The sequence below is a fragment of the Chiloscyllium plagiosum genome, chromosome 27, assembly GCF_004010195.1.
Source record: "Chiloscyllium plagiosum isolate BGI_BamShark_2017 chromosome 27, ASM401019v2, whole genome shotgun sequence".
Lineage (NCBI taxonomy): Eukaryota > Metazoa > Chordata > Chondrichthyes > Orectolobiformes > Hemiscylliidae > Chiloscyllium > Chiloscyllium plagiosum.
In genome coordinates, this window is record NC_057736.1 from 28,616,602 (window position 1) to 28,639,159 (window position 22,558).

At 40.8% G+C, this 22,558-nt stretch overlaps 1 protein-coding gene across 3 annotated transcripts in view; it reads left to right on the forward strand.

Annotated features, from left to right (window-relative positions):
* The first annotated feature begins 5,511 nt into the window (after positions 1–5,511).
* Positions 5,512–22,558, forward strand: part of rhbdl2 (rhomboid, veinlet-like 2 (Drosophila)) — a 65,060-nt gene continuing 48,013 nt past the window's right edge. For all 3 annotated transcript variants that reach the window (XR_006315698.1, XM_043717814.1, XM_043717815.1), the window contains exon 1: positions 5,512–5,627. The gene's annotated coding sequence lies outside the window, so the exon portion shown is untranslated. The remainder of the gene's footprint in view (positions 5,628–22,558) is intronic.

Sequence of the window (22,558 nt, forward strand, 5' to 3'; positions counted from 1 at the left end):
TGGGTTGCTGTGGGAGTTGAAGTTAAATTTGTGGATGACATAGATTTAGCAAACCCACACAAGTTTTACGAAAAAGCCAAAGAACATAAAAATTGAAAATTTTCGGGAAACAGCTTGAGATATTTCTCCTTGGCAGATTGATATATAACATATGAGTTAGGAGCTTGATCAAGTCATTGAGTGTAATACCTATGCTGCCATTCTGGATGAACATGGCTGACTCCACATTCCCATTATCACCAATAACCTTTTGTGTGCCTTGGTTAGTTGGGAATCTATCCATCTCTGTCTTAAAAATATTTAACAATTCTGCCTCCACCACAGAGTAAATTTAAAAAAAACATAGCTGCAGAATATAATCCAAGTGACAACCCACACTTGCAATTCTAGCTATCTGAATGCCGCAGTAAATGTATTTACGCATGGACAATTTTGCTCTAATTGGTAATGCATTTCCTTAAATGGATAGTAAGCCATCTCAAAAGGAACTATTATAGCATTAATTGCTTCTATTGTAAATTTATTCCACTCATTCACTATTCATGGGAGGGAAAAATTATTCTAGACTTCAATCTTACATGTCTGTAGTTTCGGCACTTGTTACTCTTTATGCCTCTCATTATTCCAAGGACTACTGAATGTTTTTCCTGGCATTAAATTAATCCAAATGTCATTTCAAAATTCTTTGGCAATCAAACCAATTTCACTATTATGTTGAAGACTACGTTCTGATATAAATATTGTAACATTATAACATAAAATTACAAGTTAAAGAAATTACGTATGTCCTTAACAGCATCTTCAAGATACTTACAATGTTCACATTAAATGACTGCCTCTCAAAAGAAGCCCCATAAAGTCTTCAAGATACTAACAGCCTATCCATAAAGTCATAAGATGATGCAGCACAGAAGGAAACCTTTTGGTTCAATGTGCCTGCAGTGGTATCCAAATAGTTATCCAATGAATGCACTAGGGATTTTTTTTTAGATTAGATTACAGTGTGGGAACAGGCCCTTTGGCCCAACAAGTCCACACCGACCCACCGAAGCGAAACCCACCCATTCCCCTACATTTACCCCTTACCTAACACTACGGGCAATTTAGTATGGCCAATTCACCTGACCCTGCACATCTTTGGACTGTGGGAGGAAGCCGGAGCACCCGAAGGAAACCCACGCAGACACGGGAATTGAACCCGGGTCTCCAGCGCTGTGAGGCAGCAGTGCTAACTGCTGTGCCACCGTGCCACCCACCTGTAATATAAATTTCTCCAGTGTGAAAAACAACCTTCCATCACCACCCTCTGTCTTCTACCTTTGAGCCAGTTCTGTATCCAAATGGCGAGATCTTCCTGTATTCCGTGAGATCTAACCTTGTTGTTGAGTTGTGTCTGACAATGGGGCTGCTGAAGATTTAACATTTACTACATTGAGTAAAGGATAATACTAATCATGGTATAGGACAAGACTGCCCATGCTGCTTCTGGGATAACCATTTCCCAGTCATTGATGCAGATTTGTATTTATATAAACACATTACTTTACAGTATAAAAGTAACCCTGTTAAAATTGATGCCTATAGTTTCAACAGCAGAAGAAAGGTGACTGGGGAAGGCTGCACTCTGGTTGTAGACGATTATCTGTAGGTGCTACAGTGTAATTTGAAAGATTGAAATGGGGTGATGTTTGTTAATGATGCAGAGAGGAAAAGAGAAGAGGTCATTCTCTCAAGCAAAATCAGAATGCATGAAAGTTTCTGAGGAAGTGAGCAGCAGAAGGGTGGTCCCTTGAACCTAGATACAGTGTCCAAGAAGTTTAATACACCGACTCCCCATACTCTGACCTTCTCAGTATTCTGCAAAGCCTCCCGAGTCTAATGTAACCTGCAACTCTACTCATAACCTTGCCTGTAGGAACCTCCACACATCGCCATCTGAAGAACCAACATTCACACACTTGTACGTATATACTCTTTGCTTTCTCTCCTTATGGAGGTGCAACTGCCAGATTTTGGGAGGTGATCATATTCCTAGAGGCTGCAGATGACAGTTTTGATGTACAAAGCCTGAATTTCCTAAAGTGCTGCTGTTTACATGTTGAGATACTGAGTTGGGGGTCTTGCTACCTTTTAAGCTTAATTTCAGTGGCTGAAAGGGTTTAGCTTCTTCTACTCTTTTTGTTCCTCAGTTGTAGTTCAAGGTAGAGCTACTAAAATAGTACCCATGCAAAGAAGTGCCGATCAAGTAGAATGAATTGAAAATGGCTTAAGGTATTTTCTAAACAACCTGTTTAGAGAGATATTGCACAGTTCTGGATCAGGTGGGCCTTCAACCCAGGCCTCCTGACCCAGACATAGGGACTCTACCACTGCACCACAAGAGTCCTGGAAATCAGTTTAACTGATCACTAAGATGTTTTACTCACTGATTAAACAGGTGATTCTATTTCTTTAGTGCTGTGATCACAAGGCTCTAAGAAGTATTTAAGAGTCAAAGAGTTATTAGCATAGAAACTGTGCTTTCAATCCAACCAATTCATGCCAACCATAATCCTAAACTAAAAAAGTCTCACCTGGCTGTGTTTGGCTCATATCCCTCCAAACATTTCTTATCCATGTACTTATCTAAATATCTTTTAAACAGTTTAACTGTTCCCACATCCATTACTTCCTCTGGAAGTTTACACCACGCATGAACCATTCTCTGTGTAAAACAAATTGCCCCTCATTTAAATCTTTCTCGTCTCACCTTAAAAATGTGTCCCCTAGTCTTGAACTTCCCCAGCCGAGGGAAAAGACACCTTCCATTCTCATTATCTATACCCCTTGTATAAATTTTATAAATTCATACTGGCTTTTGTATATTTAACTTCTCTTCTTCCATTTTTTTTTCTTGTTTAATTTCTTTAAAGGTTTCTCAACTATCAAAGTCATGCTAACTGGCCCAAACTCAACAGATCTATACCTCTTCCCCTGCCCTGCAACCCCCTCCCCTTTTCCTTGAACAAAGAAGTACCATTTACCACCCTACACTCTCTTTGTACCACTCAAAATCCCCTATTTGCACGTGCACAATAACATCTCTGAACAGGTTGCTTAGAAAATATCCATACAAACTTTCAGAAGGCATTTAATGAAATACTATATAATAAACATGTTAGCAATGGATGCCTGAGCATGAAGTTGGAAAAGGATAAAAACATAGAGTAATGGAAGAACAATTGTTTCTCACAGTGCAGGTTAGTGCACAGTTGTGTAATGTCCTGATGTATCTAAAGAGGTTTGGAAAATTGGGCCTCCATCTTTTCACTTTACTTCCCTTAACAACTTAGAATACTTCCCATCTAGATTGGAAGGCTTTTCTATTTTGAGTGTTATCAAACTTTCAAGTGGATGCTGTTTATTTGTTTTTATCTTATACAATTCTTCTGCATTCTTCTTTACGGCAACATTTACAGCTGTCTCTTAAGACAGATGTCAGGATGAAGTGAATGAGACTTGAGGAAGAATGTGCCAGTATAAAATTAAAGGGACTGGGCAGACTATCACCCTGAACTCAATTAGTGGACTAAGGAATACAATACCACCTTGAACAGCTTGGGGGTAGAGAGAAAAGAAATATGAATTATGAATGTCATCTTGAATGGATGGGGCACAAAAGACTGGAGGAAAAAAGATCAAAAGCATGTGTGAAGAGTTAGAACCTGGACTATCCTATGTCTGTTTAAGTGGTTACAGCACAGCGATGATAACTTTCATTAATGTAGCCCGTTTTAACACTCAAGAAGCATCATGAGTGGAGAGGGTGTTTCCTCTGATGACAAACTGTAGAACTAATGGTCACTGTTTAAAAGTCAAGGGTCACTCATTAAAAACAGATGAGACAAAATATTTTCTGAGATTTGAAAGCATTTGGAACTCTCTTGCTGAAAAGATGGTGGAAACACAGCCTTTGAATATTTTTAATGAAGAGATAGATTCGACAAGCAAGGGGGGGGGGAGAGAAAGGCTATTGGGTTAAGTAGAAATGCGGATTTGAGATTACAGTCAGGTTACCCATTATCTCATTGGAGGAGCTAAATGATTAATTTTGCTCCTAATTTGCATTTTCGTGTACATTTATGCAATGTTTATAAGTTAGTGTTCATAGAATCCCTATTGTGTGGAAGTAGGCCATTCGATCCATCGAGTCTGCATCGACTTTCCAAAGAGCATCCCACCAACATTCAGACAGACAACCTTAGTGGGCGGCACGGTGGCACAGTGGTTAGCACTGCTGCCTCACAGCGCTAGACACTTGGGTTCAATTCCTGCCTCAGGCGACTGTGTGGAGTTTGCAAATTCTCCCCTTGTCTGCGTGGGTTTCCTCCCACAGCCAGGTGAATTGGCCACGTTAAATTGCCCATTGTGATAGGTAAAGGAGTAAATGTAGGGGAATGGGTGGGTTGCGCTTCGGCGGTTCGGTGTGGACTTGTTGGGCCGAAGAGCCTGTTTCCACACTGTAAATAATCTAATCTAATCCCATCTCTGCAATTCTACTGCATTAGTCGCTCTGCCTGAACTGCACATTTTTGGATTGTGGGAGGAAACTGGAACACACGGCAGGAAACCCACAAGGACATAGGATGAATGTGCAAACTCCGTACAGTCAAGGATGGGATCGAACCTGGGTCCCTGGTGCAGTGAGGCAGCAGTGCGAACCATTGAGCGAGCCCTAGTGTTCCGCTGTATAAAATAACATTGATTTTAGGAGGCATTATTGAATCTTTACGCGGAGAAAGTAATTGTGCAGGAGGCGATAAAGAAACATTGTAGCTGAGAACAAAATATCAGAAAGTGCATGATTTATATTGTTCCCCACAACAATATAATGCGATATGAAGCATTGCGAGAAAACTAAGAGATATACTGGCAGTTCTAGGGAACCCCTCACGATCCACCGAAGATTTGTACGAACCGGGAAAGTGTAGACGCCGTTCTGATGTAGAAAAAAAGTTTTAAACTGATTGTGAACATTATTTTAAAAAAACTTATTAAATAATAAATAATTTATATATGTTTTAAATAGCGATCCTGGTGACCTGCGCCACAGAATACGATGGGGTTTCTGCTTTTAAAAGCAGCATCTTAGAACGTCCTTGAGAAAGACAGTAGTCATGTTTATTATCTGCTCACCGATCAAACACGCCAGTTGTCCTGCTGATAACATTTTTAAAAAAAACTGGTTGTTATAACATCACAAGTATCCAATTAATTTTGTTTAATATTGTTCTATGTCTTCCCTTTCTGTTGATTAACATTTGGAGGCTTTTTTTTTGTTGAAAGCTACTTCCTCCTGACAGTACAGAGGCGTTTTGCTTCGTGACATTTCATAATTGACAGCTCAAACGGCCTCTGCTAATCTCCCTGGGCCTGGCTCCGCCGTATGTACCAATCAGTTTGATCCAGGCGGGTGAGCAAAACGTTTACAAATAAGCCAAACGATCGGAAAGACTCCAGCGAATTTGTGGAAAGCACAGAGCAGCCAGTGGGCACTGGGTTGAAATTCACGGCAATATCTCGTTCGAGAGCGTCTGACTGGATATTCTTGACAAAAGAACTTGAAGATCAACGAGTACCTAGTCCAGGTAAACAAACTTGAGTTCAACCTGCTTCCTTCATAGGCGGTAAAGCAGTTCAGCATTTCTCCTTCTTTGCACAGCGTTATTCTTTCGAAGCATCGTGAAAGAATCTTGCCTAGATTGTGATAATCTTATTCATTATTCTGGGAACGAAAGAAAATAAATCATAGGATATTCGAGTTGGGTGACAGTTTACTCTAGTCTGGCTTCTTGAATTAAAAATACCTTTTTTTAAACAATATGGATTTTATTTAAAGTTCCAATCTGATGGCTTGCTCCCCTGGCTCAGATTTATTTTGTTATACTGATAACAGAAAAAGTTAAAAAAAAGGCAACCGATGCCTTTCGCCCAGTGGAACAAAAGCGAATGGTCACAAGTGAACACACTAGACAAAGCCGGATTTGTTACTTTTTTGGAAGCCTGTGTATAGTCTGCAACGAAATGATAACATGAAATATCATCAAAAGCTGCAACGTACTAAAAGTAAACTTCCTTAAAACTATAAAAAGATGATTTCTCACCTCCTCATAATTTTTTGGATTTGAAACCCGTTCACCCAGGCCTTTTTCGTATTTTAGCATTTTCCTCTCTCCTGGAATCTTTTATTCCTTTCCTTGATGGGAATTGTTTGCTCAAGTGTCTATTTTAATAGGCGTAAGTAATGAAAAGTTTTTTTAAACATAGTATGAGAGATATTCAGAAACAAAGGTACAAAAGAGAGAATTCCAGAAAGAAACCCCAAAACAGCCGAGGCATTGTTGCCAATGGTGAACTGAATAGTACAGAAAAGGGCTGCATCAGGAGAAGAGGATATAGGGCTGTAGCAGATAAAGAATGAGGTGGGAGTTGAATATTTTGGAAATTTGAAGTTTGTGTACATGAGAAGGGAACAAGACAATAGTTGAGGAGGACTTACTGTGACTACCGATTAATTTTGAAGAGAATGAAGTAGTTAAGCTGAGGAGTGATAGACAAAGGTAAGGTTTCTGCAGTAAAGGAGCTGTGGTTGGGCCAGAAGCTAAGTTGCAGTGAGGAAGGAAATAGTTCTGTGCCATTGAATAGTGTTCCATGTGATACTTAAAACTACAACTTTCCAAAATCTTTATTTACATAAAATGAAATCAGAAGTCACAAGCCATAGGTTATTAAGGTATTGTTTTCTGAAATATATCTCTTTTCATAAAAAAAAACATCTTTTGAGTTACTCAACATACAGAGTCCATCAAGAAAATAATCAAGCATGAACATGAATGTATTCTTTTTTCATGAGATCAAATTTTGTCTGTTCTTACACATGCATTGCAGAAAATCTTTAAAGCATTCAAGTCTGCTAATTGGTACATTTGAGTTGTGTTTGAGAATAGGCTATTATCAGAATAGTAATAGTCCACTTGTTGCTGAGTTCTCATTACCACGATGAGTGTTGATGTCATTGCGTCTGGGTTAATGCATTTGTTAGTGAATGATTGACTGATAGTCATTTAGATCCAAGTTTAGTTGGAAAAATCTGCTTAAACAGTAGACCATAAGACTATAAGACATAGGAGTGGAAGGAAGGCCATTCGGCCCATCAAGTTCACTCCGCCATTCAATCATGGCTGATGGGCATTTCAACTCCACTTACCAGCATTCTCCCCGTAGCCCTTAATTCCTTGCGACGTCACAAATTTATCAATCTCTGCCTTGACGACATTTAGCGTCCCGACCTCCACCGCATACCACGGCAATGAATTCCACAGGCCCACTACTCTCTGGCTGAAGAAATGTCTCCGCATTTCTGTTCTGAATTTACCCCCTCTAATTCTAAGGCTGTGTCCATGGGTCCTAGTCTCCTCGCCTAACGGAAACAATTTCCTAGCGTCCACCCTTTCCAAGCCATGTATTATCTTGTAAGTTTCTATTAGATCTCCCCTTAATCTTCTAAACTCCAATGAATACAATCCCAGGATCCTCAGCCGTTCCTCATATGTTAGACCTACCATTCCAGGGACCATCCGTGTGAATCTCCGCTGGACACGCTCCAGTACCAGTATGTCCTTCCTGAGGTGTGGGGACCAAAACTAGACACAGTACTCCAAATGGGGCCTAACCAGAACTTTATAAAGTCTCAGTAGCACAACAGTGCTTTTATATTCCAACCCTCTTGAGATAAATAGCGTATTTATTGTAATATTAGGAAATATTAGGACAGGTAAGCAAAGCTTGGAAGAAGATGGAGGTGTTCAATGGCAGAGAGGGAGGGAGGGAGGTGGAGAGGTTTAACAATGGAATACTAAAGCATGGAGACTTAGCAACAGAATGCCTGGTGACCAATGGGAATTGCAAATGTGTTGGAGTTAATTATCCAAAACTCCCTAGAATCAGAGTGCCACGTAGTAAATATAAACCCCCTATTCAAGGAAGCTTGGGTGGCAGGAGCAAGGAGCTATAGGCCAGTTAGCTTGATGTCCATCATGGGGAAAGCATTAGAATCAATCAGTAAAGAAATTATAGCTGTGCAGCTCGAAAAGCAGGGAATCTTTAAGAGTCAGCATGGTTTCATCAGAGGGCAAGAATGGTGAACCAATTGATGGGAGGTGTTTGAAGGAACAGCGTATGCTGGTGAATAAAGGGGCATACTGTCATTGGATTTTCAGAAGGCATTTGATAAGATGCCACATCAAACGTTATTAGAAAAGATAAAAACTCACGCTGTAGGTGTAATTTACAGCAGGGACAAAAGACTGGGTAACTGGCAGAAAACAGAAAGTATGGAGAAATGGGACATTGGCAGGATCATAGATCATTGAATCCCCTACAGTGAGGAAACAGGCCCTTCGGCCCAACAAGTCCACACCGACCCTCTGAAGAGCAACCCACCCTGACCCATTCCCCTAACACTACGGCCAATTCACCTGACCTGCACATCTTTGGACTGTGGGAGGAAACTGGAGCACCCGGAGGAAACCCACGCAGACACAGGGAGAATGTGCAAACTCCACACAGTCAGTCGCCTGAGGCGGGAATTGAACCTGGGTCTCTGGCGCGGTGAGGCAGCAGTGCTAACCACTGTGCCACCGTGCTGCCCCTTTATAGGGGCTATCTCTTTCAACGATCAGAAAAGAGTAATATGAATATCGTAGGTAATTCATCACATTGCCCATCACACCCTGGGTGGGTTACTCTTTGGAGGGTCAGTGTGGACTTGTTGGGCCTAATGGTCTGTTTCTACACTGTAGGGATTCCATGAATCTATGAAAAAAAAGTCCTGATCTGTACGTGAAAGGATGACCCCTAATTGTCAAACAGTGCAAGATGGCACAGTGGCTCAGTGATTAGCACAGCGCCAGGGACCTGGGTTCAGTGGCTCAGTGATTAGCACAGCGCCAGGGACCTGGGTTCAGTGGCTCAGTGATTAGCACAGCGCCAGGGACCTGGGTTCAGTGGCTCAGTGATTAGCACAGCGCCAGGGACCTGGGTTCAGTGGCTCAGTGATTAGCACAGCGCCAGGGACCTGGGTTCAGTGGCTCAGTGATTAGCACAGCGCCAGGGACCTGGGTTCAGTGGCTCAGTGATTAGCACAGCGCCAGGGACCTGGGTTCAGTGGCTCAGTGATTAGCACAGCGCCAGGGACCTGGGTTCAGTGGCTCAGTGATTAGCACAGCGCCAGGGACCTGGGTTCAGTGGCTCAGTGATTAGCACAGCGCCAGGGACCTGGGTTCAGTGGCTCAGTGATTAGCACAGCGCCAGGGACCTGGGTTCAGTGGCTCAGTGATTAGCACAGCGCCAGGGACCTGGGTTCAGTGGCTCAGTGATTAGCACAGCGCCAGGGACCTGGGTTCAGTGGCTCAGTGATTAGCACAGCGCCAGGGACCTGGGTTCAGTGGCTCAGTGATTAGCACAGCGCCAGGGACGGATAATCTTTCTTTTCTTGGGGATGAACCTCTGTACAGTGTCCTCAATTATACCCACAAACCCCTGCCATTTTTGCTCTACTGTCATCCTCGTTAGGCTCTGCTTCCAGTCTATTTTTGTCAGTTCCTCTCTCATGCCCTCATAATTACCTTTATTTAACTGTAACACCATTACATCCGATTTTGCCTTCCCTCTTTCAAAGTGCAGACTGAACTCTACCATATTATGATCGCTGCTTCCTAAGTGTTCCCTTGCTTTAAGATTTTTTATAAAGTCTGGTTCATTACATAGCACTAGGTCCAGAATAGCCTGCTCCCTTGTGGGCTCCATGACAAGCTGTTCCAAAAAGCCATCCTGTAAGCATTCCATGAATTCCCTTTCTTTGGATCCACTGGCAGCATTATTTACCCAGTCCACCTGCATATTGAAGTCTCCCATGATCACTCTGACCTTGCCTTTCTGATATGCCTTCTCTATTTCCCGGTACATGTTGCGCCCCTGGTCCTGACCACTGTTAGGAGGTCTCCCATTATGGTTTTTTTGCCTTTGTGGTTCCTTAATTCCACCCATACAGACTCCACATCATCCGACGCTATGTCATTCAGTGCCATAGATTTAATTTTGTTCTTAACTAACAAGGCAACCCCGCCCCCTCTGCCCGCCTCCCTGTCTTTTCGATAAGTTGAAAATCCTTGGATGTTTAACTGCCAGTCCTAACCCCCCCCTGCAACCACGTCTCTGTGATGCCTACCACATCATAATCATTCACGATGATCTGTGCCATTAGTTTATCTGCTTTGTTATGAATGCTACGAGCATTCAGGTAAAGTGCCTTAATGCTAACTTACTTATCATTAGAGATATTGGAAGTCATAAGATGTCCTAAGTTATCCTTTCTTTTTGCTGCATTCCCAGTCTGCCTCAAGTTTAAATCCGCCTGCACACATGCTATCCTGCTGCTTATCTTTCCATTTAACTCCATACTCCCTGTCGCTTTCATTTTCCCTTCCCCCCAACTCAGACGTTTAAAGTCCTGCTGACCACCCTATTTATCCTCTTCGCTAGAACATTGGTACCTGATTGGTTCAGGTGAAGACTGTCCCAACGGTACAGATCCCCCCGGTTCCAAAACTGATGCCAATGCCCCATGAAGTGGAATCCCTCTTTCCCACACCAATCCCTTAGCCAGAATGTGGAACATCTACAGATCTAACAATAGATCTGGTTGTTCACTTTCTCCTCGTATGATTTGAGGTGACAACTGTTCTACACAGGTTACAGATTGCCAAATGGACTGCCATTTATTGATTGTTTTGAGCGCCTGGCTCTCCAACTCTCAGCTCTAGCCATGATCTGGTAAGTTTCTTTTTCAAAGTTATTTCACTTGGATCTGATCACTTACTCCTTCTGCTACTTCTGGCTTCAATTTTTTTTTACGCTGTTGAAAGAATAGTCTGATGTGATGCAACATTGGTTCCTGGACTTGGACTACTTTCCATACTTTCAGGCAATGTATTTCTGAATTGTTTAGATTGAAGTGCACAAGTCAATCTTATCTTTGGATTACATTGAAATGTACAAATTTGGATCTATTCTTTTGCATCTTTACTTTTGATTATCCCATTGGCAATTTTCACCACTGCCTCAACATTTTTATTTGGTTTGGAGATGATGGGAAATTCAGAAACATACACAATTGTTTAGGAGTGTCTGAAGTATTCACCTGTGTATTAAGGGACTTGTAATTCATCATAACATTAAGGATATCATGACAATTGGAGTGTGCTTTCAGGCACTCTGCAGTTGAATTGATAAAAGAGAGGTTGAAAAACATCCATGAGAATCATCAACGAATTAAGTCCAAACAAAGGCAAGAGAAGTGATCTACTGGCCAAACATAACCAATGAGATTTAAGGACCACATCAGCCAATGCAGTGCTTATAATGAGCATCAAGCTAAGCAAGTTAAAGAGCCCATCATGACTTATCACATTCCAGACACAGCATGAATGAATCTTGGAGTAGAACCTTTTACTCTCTCTGGAACAGTACGGTTCACTGAATACATATTTTGTGAAAGATGGCATGGCCAGCAAGATAGGCAGTGTTTGGACTCCTGGGCCCATCCACTTCAAACAGATCACTTCCTCTCTTCTCTCATTACACTTCCTGTCTTTCGTTTTCTTCACCTTCTTCTTTTTGGCGGCAGTACAGAATGTGACATTTTGGGGAGAGCAGCTGGAACACAACTGTTGGCAAGGTGATGGCCTGGCCTGGCAGTGGAGCCACGAATTCCTGGTTGTGATATGCCCAGAGCAGGGAGTCCAGGTGTTGGCGTGTTGGTCGCTGCAGCGGAGCCAAGGACTCATGGTTATGGTAGGCCCAGAGCGGGGACTCCAAGCATCAGTGAGGTGGCATATGAAGTGCCGGTGGTGTAGTATGCCTGGAGCAGGGAGTCGAGGTGCAGTAAAAGCGGTGATGGCAGTGGATAGGGACTATTGGTTGCGGTAGGCCTGGAATGGGGATTCCTGGTTATTGGCGAGGTGGTGATAGCAGCTCTTGGTTGTAGTAGGCCTGGCGCTGGTGATTCCTGGTTAATGGCAAGCTAGTGGTAGCAGCTCCTGTTTGTGGTAGGCCAGGGACTCCTGGTTATTGCCAAGATGGGAGCAGAGCCAGGGGTCCTGATTGCAGGGGGAATGTGGGTCCAGCAAGGGATTCAGCATCGGTGGCTTGTCAATGAGGTGGGCGTAGCAAGGAAGACAGGGTACCTGAAGAGTGGCACCTCCAACATTGGTGGATCCAGCACAGGTGTCATTGGTGAGTTGGCTCAGGGCTCAGAACCAGTGGCGGAACGAAGATAGACCCTCTTTCAGCTATATGTTTTTATTCTTAAACTATTCAAAATGGCACCAGATTATGGCAACAGTTGAAGCTTTTCATTGTATTTTACTGTGTTGTCATTGTGGAGTACAAGTGAGAGTAAATCAGCATCATTCATCAGCATCATTCATTCATTCACTACGGCTCAGACCACTGGACGTCTCTTCTGGTAGTGCGGCACTACTAATCCAAGCTTGTTTCAGCTGAAATATTGGAATTTTTCTGCGTCCATTATCTGGAGGTGCATATCTTCTTTCTTTTTGTTGTACGAACTCTTAACTCAGTTTTCCTCGTGAGATAAGTATCACTCCATTATTCAGCTTGACTTTCTCTTCAATGGTTTCATTCTCAGATTTCCATCTTGAGCATCTTCAGACAGACCTGTAGGTGTTGAATGTTGCACGTAGCACTCGTGTTTCTCTAATGCTGCACATTCAGTTGAAGCTTTCATTGTGCAGTAATTATTCTAAAAGGTACAAACCATTTTTTTTGGTCTTGAAACTTTGTGAGGCACAATCATTGGCTAACATCTCTGCAACAGCCATTGTTATAGTTTTGCTTTTCTTCTTTCTAGCAAAATACTCACATGCAGAGTTGTTTCAGATTCTTGTAAAATATTATGCTCCCCATGTTGGACATGCTTTTTCGTTTGGGTAGAGTCCTCCACAGTACTAACATCCATTGAATACTGTGATGCAGAACTGCCATGGAGTTTCTGAATCTGTTAGATCACGAAGACACTGCTTCTCCAAACGCCTCAAGCATTATACAATCTGGAATTGATTTCCCAAGCAATCAGTGCTTATCTGTTTTGCTATGTGAACTTAGTTAAAAATCAAACAAAACTAGGTTATAGTCCAACAGGTTTATTTGGAAGTACTAACTTTTGGAGCACTGCTCCTTTGTAAGGTAGCTAGTGAACTTAAACCAACCCCTGGGTCTTTCATCTCTGTGGATGTTTTTAAAGCCATTTTTATTTTCTTGCACTATTTTTGGTGAAACTTAAGTTTGGTGGTTAACCTCAAAATTCTCATAACGCTCAGATGCCCAACTGAGTTTAAAGTCTTTGAAATTCCAATACCAAGAGGACTTTGTACTTCACCTTATATTTACTTCTTTCATTCCAATTACTTCCCTTAAGATTATATATAATCTTTCAACATTATGGTCATGACTGTTGATGCTCAAAATTCTACAAAGATTGATTATCCTACCTTGGCATTACTCAGCAGACTTAAGGATGAATAAAACTTGTTATCGGAAAGATTCAGATAAAATTATTACTGTACTGCATTATTGAATGGAACATTCTAAAACTACTCAACAATGCTTAATAGTTTTGCAAATATTCATTATATTGTAAAGCATGAAAACTTGCTGATGATATTAATGGATGCACACTTAACCCTAAAGCATTGGTGAGACTCCTCAATCCATTACATAACATAGATATCTAATTAAGTATCAGGAAATAAAAGCACTTATTTTATAAACTTCATTAATACATAATTTAAAATTTAATGTTAATTTGAATCTTGGTCACCATTCACTGCACATGCTTAAAAAAACTTGAAATTAGCAGATAAGAAAATATCAGTTGACCAGTCAAACCTGCCTTATATTCAGGATGCCCAGACATCATGGCTACACGCTTCCTATCCTCTCCACCATGGCCTTGTGATCTAGTGGCATAAAACTTTATATAAGTATATAAATGCTGATAATGGAAAAGCTAGCATTAACTATTGTTCTCCAAACACCTCAAGCAATTGAAATCAGTCTAGGAATTACAGTAACCACATGCACATTATCTTCTGCTTTTTATGATATAATCTCTGTTCCAGGGAGTATAGTTCCAGGAAGTGTATGTCCAGCTCCCAGATGAGGACATGCAGAGTCAGCATACACTGGACAAATCAACAATGCATTCCAGAGGTTTATCTCTTTTCAAAATGATTTATATGATCATTTATTAGGAAAAGAAGAACGGTGTATGATCTAACCTAGTGCAACAACAACTGCATTTATAATTGTTTGGTAGTACAGAACTTGAGTATTGCTGAAAAAGTTACACATTCTGTTGAAACTTTTTGCCTTGCATGTATTGGGACAGTTCATGAGAAATACCAAAATAAAGGGAAAATAAATTATGCTGTATGCGAGGAGAATGCTGATTGGCTGGCTAGTGGATTCAGATGAGAGAGGTGATGCCATGAAGAATGTACCAGTTAGTGATGACTGAAGGTCAACTTCCAATCTGTTTAAATTTAAATAAAGTGTGGCAGTTAGCTGCCAGTCATCATTGATTGGTGCATTCACAACGCATCACCATTATCCATAAGAGTACACTTTCCAGCCAATAAGCACTCTTCTTTCATTATCCGTAGTGTTTTTCTTTACTTTGATATATTTTGCAATTCACCCTGATGAATGCTTGACACACTGCATTAATATGTGATCATGATACAATAGAATATTCCAATGTGTTTCACAAGTGTTAGCAAACAACATTTATGTAATTTTATATAACAACAAAATTTGTTGCTAGGCTTTTTAAAGAGAAATTAAGCCAAATGACCAAAATTTGATCAAATAAATAGGTTTTAAGGAGTATCATTAAGGAAGGAGGATAAGTAGAGAGGTGTACACACTTAGGGAGGGAATTTTGCAGCTTAGTGCATTGATGGCTGAAGGCACAATTGCTACTTCTGTGTTTAAAATCAAGAATGCTCAAGAAATCATAATTTGCACAGCAAGTGATATCAGAGGGTTATAAGGTTGGATGAGATTAGGGATGAGGACAAGGAGGAGCAAATCCATGGAGGATTTTGGAAGGAAGGATACAAATTTTAAAATTGAGACATTGTTTAATTGGGAGTCAGTATAGATAGATGAATGGAACTTGATGTGAGTTAAGATATGGGCTTGAGTTTAGAATGACTTAAAGTTTGCAAAGGTTCCAACTAGTGAGGTTAATCTGAACTGTTGGAATATTCAAATATGGTATTAACAAAGACATAGATGAATGTTTCCGTGACAGAAAAGCTGAGGTAAGGGCTGAGTTTGTCAAAGAATTGGAAATAGGTTGTCCAATGATGATATGGCTGTATACAAATAATGATTAATTTAGATGCACATCCCCTGATCTTCACATATTTGTCAAACTGAAATAATTTACAAAGGTGTGCAATATAAAGCCCTTCCATAATTTTATGTACCTTTATGACTTTGCCTCTAAATTTAAGCTGTTTTAAAACATATAAAGCCAGGTCTTTAAGCTTATTGAGTACTATGCGTTCTTTGAGCTGAGAATAAATTTCATACCTCTCCTTTTGAACTTTTTCAAGGCCAACACATAATCACCTGGGAGGAATAAACTGGGTGGAGAACTGCAGAATGTTCACAACAGTAGCTGTTGTTCAAGGGCTGCAATTATCCTTGCCAAACTAGTTTTGTGTTCAGCATTCAATAGTCACTAGTTGGTTAATAATTTTGTGACAAAAGTCACTCTACAACATGGTTTGCATAGGACACAGTAGATTCTTGTTTCGAAATGTTATTGAATACTTATTACTGTCTTTGGCAAAGGTAGGGAACTAAAGGCACATTTGCTGCATAGTAAACTTAGTCTAAACTACTTTTCTCTTTGTAATTAGTGTATATGTTTTAGACTGTAATTTACTATGCAGACTGAACGGCACCCTGCGCCCAATGGAAGTTTAATTCCTATCTCTGTGGCAATTACTGTCTGAAACAGGAAGTCAACTCCAAACACATTTCTATTACACAACTTAACTACAGTAATTAAAAAGCTACCAAGACTCTGTCATTTATTCTGTGGTCTGTAAAATATTGGACTAATTGTACCATTAAGTATTTTCTTCGAGAATTTCAGGGTGGCTCTTATTTTGCAATGTGAAATTGGGCTGAGATTGTCCTGGCTGAGAATTGGAGTAACTGAATGGTAACAGCAAAAGTAAAGAAAACGTGGAAAGAAAAAAATGACAACAAAACAACTTGTTTTTGCTTAAAACAGTATGATGTTTGATAAAGTCATTCTTTGTCTGCATACAGTGACTTTAAATATTTGGAAATAGGAGAAATCAGTCATGATCTAACATGAGGGAACATGTGGACAAATAGATAGACAAACTGAGATTTTCCTAATCTATCACTGATGATTGAACAATAAGTAAAAAGGAGAATTCCAAAAAGAGATTGTATGTGATTATGAGAACAAGTTTGTTGATGGTCTAAAACATCTCAGGACTTACAGAAACTAATGGAAGGTGTGATGCCTGTGATAAGAAATAAAGTGGAGCTTGGAAAGGAGGTTTGATTATGAGAGGAAGGGAATAGTAGCAGAGGCAGCTGAACTGGACTCCATCTTAAACCCCAATGCTAACCTGGCTTACTTATTGGAAATAAGGTAGAGTTGAGTCTATTGCCAGTGTTAGACATTATCTAGTTTTATGTTCCAGTTAAGTCATTAGAGAATAAAATTGATGGGATCGATCCAAACCCCTCCCATTCACTGGATAGGTCAGGTGAAAGTTCAGGCTTTCTTGACAATGTCTCTGAGCTGCTCAGACTTGTTGAAGGTAAGCTTTGCAGACAGGAGTGGAGGAAAGTGTTTTCAAGAAAAAGTGATCAGTAGGATAATTATTATAGGGGCAATCCTCGTTCTCAGGATGATCCTGGAGTTTTGAGCAAATTTGGCAGAAGACATCAAGGCCCGATAGCACTGATGAGAATGACCAGGATTGGAGAAAGAAAATAATCTATTGGACAAGGATATTTGTGTGATCGTTAGCTGTCACACATGACCTTGTCTGTAATTAAGCACAAAGAAGTGGAGAGACTGTATCACACAGTGCACGGATGGTTTGACAGAATATGAGCAGCAGAGTTTCTATGAAGGGAGAGATTTAGCATGAAAAGGTCAACCTTAAGAGCAGAGTAGAATGGGCAAAGTGAGTTGAAATAATGATTAAAAGAGCTGATAAATGATATTTGCTCAACATAGAGGCTGAAGAAGCAATGGTAAGAGGTTGGCTTGGTAAGAGATTTGACTTAGGATTTTGCAGAAAATAAGGATTGGAAAGAGGACAGAAGAAGAAAAGGATAGTGAGGGGACATATGCTGAAAGGAGAAGGCGCTAAAAGAGTAAGGTGAGAGATCACAGGGTAGTTTCGGTAATGTAGACATTATCACCACTATGATGGTTTCAGTGAGACAGATGATGGGTGTATACCCAAATGAAATTATTGAGTCTGTTGTGAGACAATACTACCCATCAGCCATGAGATTATAGGGCCTTGTGGTATTATCGCTGGACTCTTAACCCAGAGACTGAGGTAATATTCTGGCAACCTGGGTTTGAATCTTCCAATGGCAGACGGTTGAATTTGAATTCAATAAAAATCTAGAATCAAGAGCCTGTGATAACCAGGAATCCATTGTCAATCGTTGGAAAAAAACATCTGGTTCACTAATGTCCAGTAGGGAAGGAAACTGCTGTCCTTACCTGGTCTGGCCTAAATGCGACTCCAGACCCACAGCAATGTGGCTGACTGTTAACTGCCCAGGCAATAAATGCTGGTTATCCAGCAACGCCCTCATCCTATGAATGTGTAAAAAACATTTGATGCTACCAGTAACACAACAGTAAAGGATGGCAGGATCTGTACTCATCGATCAGTGACTATTCTGGAGGGTAATTTTGAGAAGGGCAGTGATAGCTGGAAGTGCCTGCATTATCAGTTGTGGATGGAGCATTTGAGGCAGGAAGGAGATTCATAACATTAGTTCTGCCCCACAGTAGGCAAACTGAATGGGGCAGCCGGCAAGAGATGTTAATGTAGCAAGCAGCTAAAAGGTGATTGAAGTCAATCAATTAATTAATTGACTGGGTAGGTGGAAAGGGGGTCCATGGAAGTAGCTGCAAGACTGATAAGCACATTTATAAAAAAAAAGCTTTCCACAAAGAAAGTTGTCTTGACTTTTATCTCATTGACAGGCCTGGATCAGATGAACATTTGTAGTGAAGATGGTTAGGCCAATGAAAAGATTGGAAATGAAAACCTCCTTTCAGACAGAAGATTGCATTTTGAGTTACTTTGGAGGCAAATGGCTGAAACCAAGTGCAAAGTGTTTGGATATAATTTCCCACCAATGTTTTGTGAAACCGAACGTTACAACCATTGAAAAATGAAGTTTACATGTGGACGTGGGTTTGGTATTTACTGAGGTAGAAGCAATGGATGTCCTTGGCACTGTCACTTCTTACTAAAAGCAAGATCAATTGTAAAGCACTTGCCAAGCTAATGGCTCAATGGGAACAAAGTTTGGAAATTCTGTAAAATTCTAAGAAAAATGACGGATTAAATGTGGTCAGGTTTTGATAAATTTAGTAAGCAGAATGGATATTTTTATAGACTTTAATGCAAGATTGCAGAAATTCTACTTGTAGATCGCTGACATCTACTCTGAATTGTTGGACTGTGTTCAGGTGTCAAATATAAAAACATGCTTTTGGAACACATGTCAAAGACCTTCAAAAACGTCCTGTGAAAACATTCATGGCTCAGATGGGACATTCACTAGCAACACACAGAATGGAGGATTTGATGGGTGCAGCAATGAAAGACAATCCAGTTAGAGGCCAGTAGCATCAATACAAAAAGAGAATCATTGCTAAAACAGCTGAGGTTAGAGATATCTCTGGCAATAATGACCAAAAACAGAAAATGTAACAGAAGAATAATCCCCAGGAATACCCAGGGTCTGGTCAACTGTTTTTTTCAGCTGTAAAGAAAAATGCCATAATGCAATGAATGGTCTTAAATGGAATAAAATGGTTTTTGAAATTACACAAAACACAAAAGGTTTGAGAAGATAGTGAGACTGATCAGATGTTGGGAATTGTACTTATCACAAGAATCTTCAACCTAGTGCTGAATGTTTTTGTTGCAGAATCATTTAATTGCACTGCACTGGATTATGGATATACGTGGAGTGAATTGGTTAAAATGTTTCCTAGCTTACATAAAAAATGAAAACTGAAGTAAGTTTAAGAAATTTGAGAGTTCCAACTGCTTCAGGTTTGGGATGACAATATGCTGACATCCTGAAAAAAAAGAGTGGTGATTCCCTGAAACATAGCTGGGGATTAACCATTTTATCAGCGAGGCATGATGTCAAGTGAAATACCCTTATTGTTGAGCAGTCTGTCAATGAAAAAGGCTTACACAAACTGGAGCTGGAATACAACTAGGCAATTGTCTTTGGGAAATCAGTGGATTTATTGTGCATACAATCCAGCCATTATTTCATTTGTTTAATAGGATCTAACTTGGCAAGTGAAAATATTAAGCAGGTGTTGTTAGCATTAGGTTATAGGAATTTAATGGGAAAAAAAAAATATTTTCAAACTCTGCTGCAGTTTGGCCATCGACCTTCTTACAAATTAAAAATCCTATTAAACACTGGTGGAGTAAGCAATGATGATTACAGTGAATTTAAAGAAGAGATCAGCAATACATGTCACAGATTTTTTAAAAAAATAAATAGGAAGATATCGAATGGAATGGTTGGAGCGACAGTTAGAGGCAATGAGGAATTCACAAGCGCAAGGGATGTGATGGATGGCAGGTATAGGAAGGGAGAAAAGTCGCAGATACAGTCACATAGATGGGTTAACTCCAGGAAAGGTAAGAGAGGTGGCAGCTAGTGCAGGAGTCTTCTGTGCTATCCCCATTTCAAACAAGTATGCTGTATTGGAAAATGTAGGGGGTGATGGATTCTCATGGGAATGTAGCACAAGCAGCCAAGTTTCTGGTATTGAGACTGGCTCTAATGTAATCAGGGGTACGTCAGGTTCCAAGAGATCGATTGTGTTATGGGGCTCTCTAGTCCAATGTACATACAGATGTTTCTGTGGCCAGCAGCGAAAAATCACAATGGTCTGTTGGCTTCCTGAAGAAGGGCTGATGCCCAAAACGTCGATTCTCCTGCTCCTTGGATGCTGCCTGACCTGCTGTGCTTTTCCAGCAACACATTTTTCATCTCTGATCTCCAGCATCTGCAGTCCTCACTTTCTCCTCCCTGGTGCCAGGGTCAAGGATGTCTCAGAGAAGGTGCAGAATGTTCTTAAAGGGGAGAGGGCCCAGCAGGATGTAATTGTACACATTTGAACCGACATAGGAAGGGAAAAGGTTGAGATTCTGAAGGGAGAATACACAAGAGTTAGGCATGAATTTAAAAAGGAGATCCTCGGAAGTAGTAATATCTGGATTACTCCTGGTGCTATGAGCTAGTGAGGGCAGTAATAGGAGGATAAAGCGGATGAATGCGTGGCTGAGGAGCTGGTGTATGGGAGAAGGATTCACATTTTTGGATCATTGGAATCTCTTCTGGGGTAGAAGTGATTTGTACAAGAAGGACGGATTGCACCTAAATTGGAAGGGGACTAATATACTGGCAGGGAAATTTGCTGGAGCTGCTCGGGAGGATTTAAACTATAAGTGGGGATGCTGGGGAACGTTCAAGGGGATAGTGAGGAAAGAGATCAATCTGAGACTGGTACGGTTGATAAAAGAAGCAAGTTAAACAATCAGGGCAGGCAGAGACAAAGCAGAGAACAAGGTAGGAATGATAAAGTAAACTAAATTTATTTCAATGCAAGGGGCCTAACAGGGAAGGCAGATGAACTCAGGGCATGGTTAGGAACATGGGACTGGGATATCATAGCAATTACAGAAACATGGCTCAGGGATGGGCAGGACTGGCAGCTTAATGTTCCAGGATACAAATGCTACAGGAAGGACAGAAAGGGAGGAAACAGAGGATGGGGAGTGGCCTTTTTGATAAGGGATAGCCTTACAGCTGTGCTGAGGGAGGACATTCCCGGAAATACATCCAGGGAAGTTATATGTGTGGAACTGGGAAATAAGAAAGGGATTATCACCTTATTAGGTTTGTACTATAGACCCCTTAATAGTCAGAGGGAAATTGAGAAACAAATTTTTAAGGAGATCTCAGCTATCTGTAAGAATAATAGGGTGGTTATGGTAGGGGATTTTAACTTTCCAAGCATAGACTGGGAGTGCCATAGTGTTAAGGGTTTAGATGGAGAGAAATTTGTTAAGCATGCACAAGAAAACTTTCTGATTCAGTATGTGGATGTACCTACGAGAGAAGGTGCAAAACTTGACCTACTCTTGGGAAATAAGGCAAGGCAGGTGATTGAGGTGTCAGTGTGGGAGCCCTTTGGGGCCAGCGACCATAATTCTATTAGTTTTAAAATAGTGATGGAAAAGGATAGACCAGATCTAAAAGTTAAAGTTTTAAATTGGAGAAATGCCAATTTTGATGGTATTAGACAAGAACTTTCAAAAACTGAGTGGGGGCAAATGTTCACAGGTAAAGGGATGGCTGAAAAATGGGAAGCCTTCAGGAATGAGATAACGAGAGTCCAGAGAAAGTATATTCCTGTTAGGGTGAAAGGAAAGGCTGGTAGGTATAGGGAATGCTGGATGACCAAAGAAATTGAAGGTTTGGTTAAGAAAAAGAAGAAAGCATATGCCAGGTATAGACAGGATAGATCGAGTGAATCCTTATAAGAACATAAAGGCAGTAGGGGTATATTTAAGAGGGAAATCAGGAGGGCAAAAAGGGAACATTTGCTTTGGCAAATAGAGTTAAGGAGAATCCAAAGGGTTTTAACAAATATATTAGGGACAAAAGGGCAACTAGGGAGAGAAGAGGACCCCTCAAAGATCAGCAAGGCAGCCTTTGTGTAGAGCCGCGAAAGATGGGGGAAGATACTAAACAAGTATTTTGCATCAGTGTTTACTGTGGAGAAGGACATGGAAGATATAGAATGTAGGGAAATAGATGGTGACATCTTGAAAAATGTCCATATTACAGAGGAGGAAGTGCTGGATGTCTTGAAACACATGAAAGTGGATGATTGCCAGGACCTGATCAGGTGTGTTCTGTGGAAAGCTACGGAAGTGATTGCTGGTCTCCTTGCTGAGATATTTGTATCATCGATAGTCACAGATGAGGTGTCGGAAGACTGGAGGTTGAATAACGTGGTGCCACTATTTAAGAAAGGTGGTAAGGACAAGCCAGGGAACTATGGACCAGTGAGTCTGAC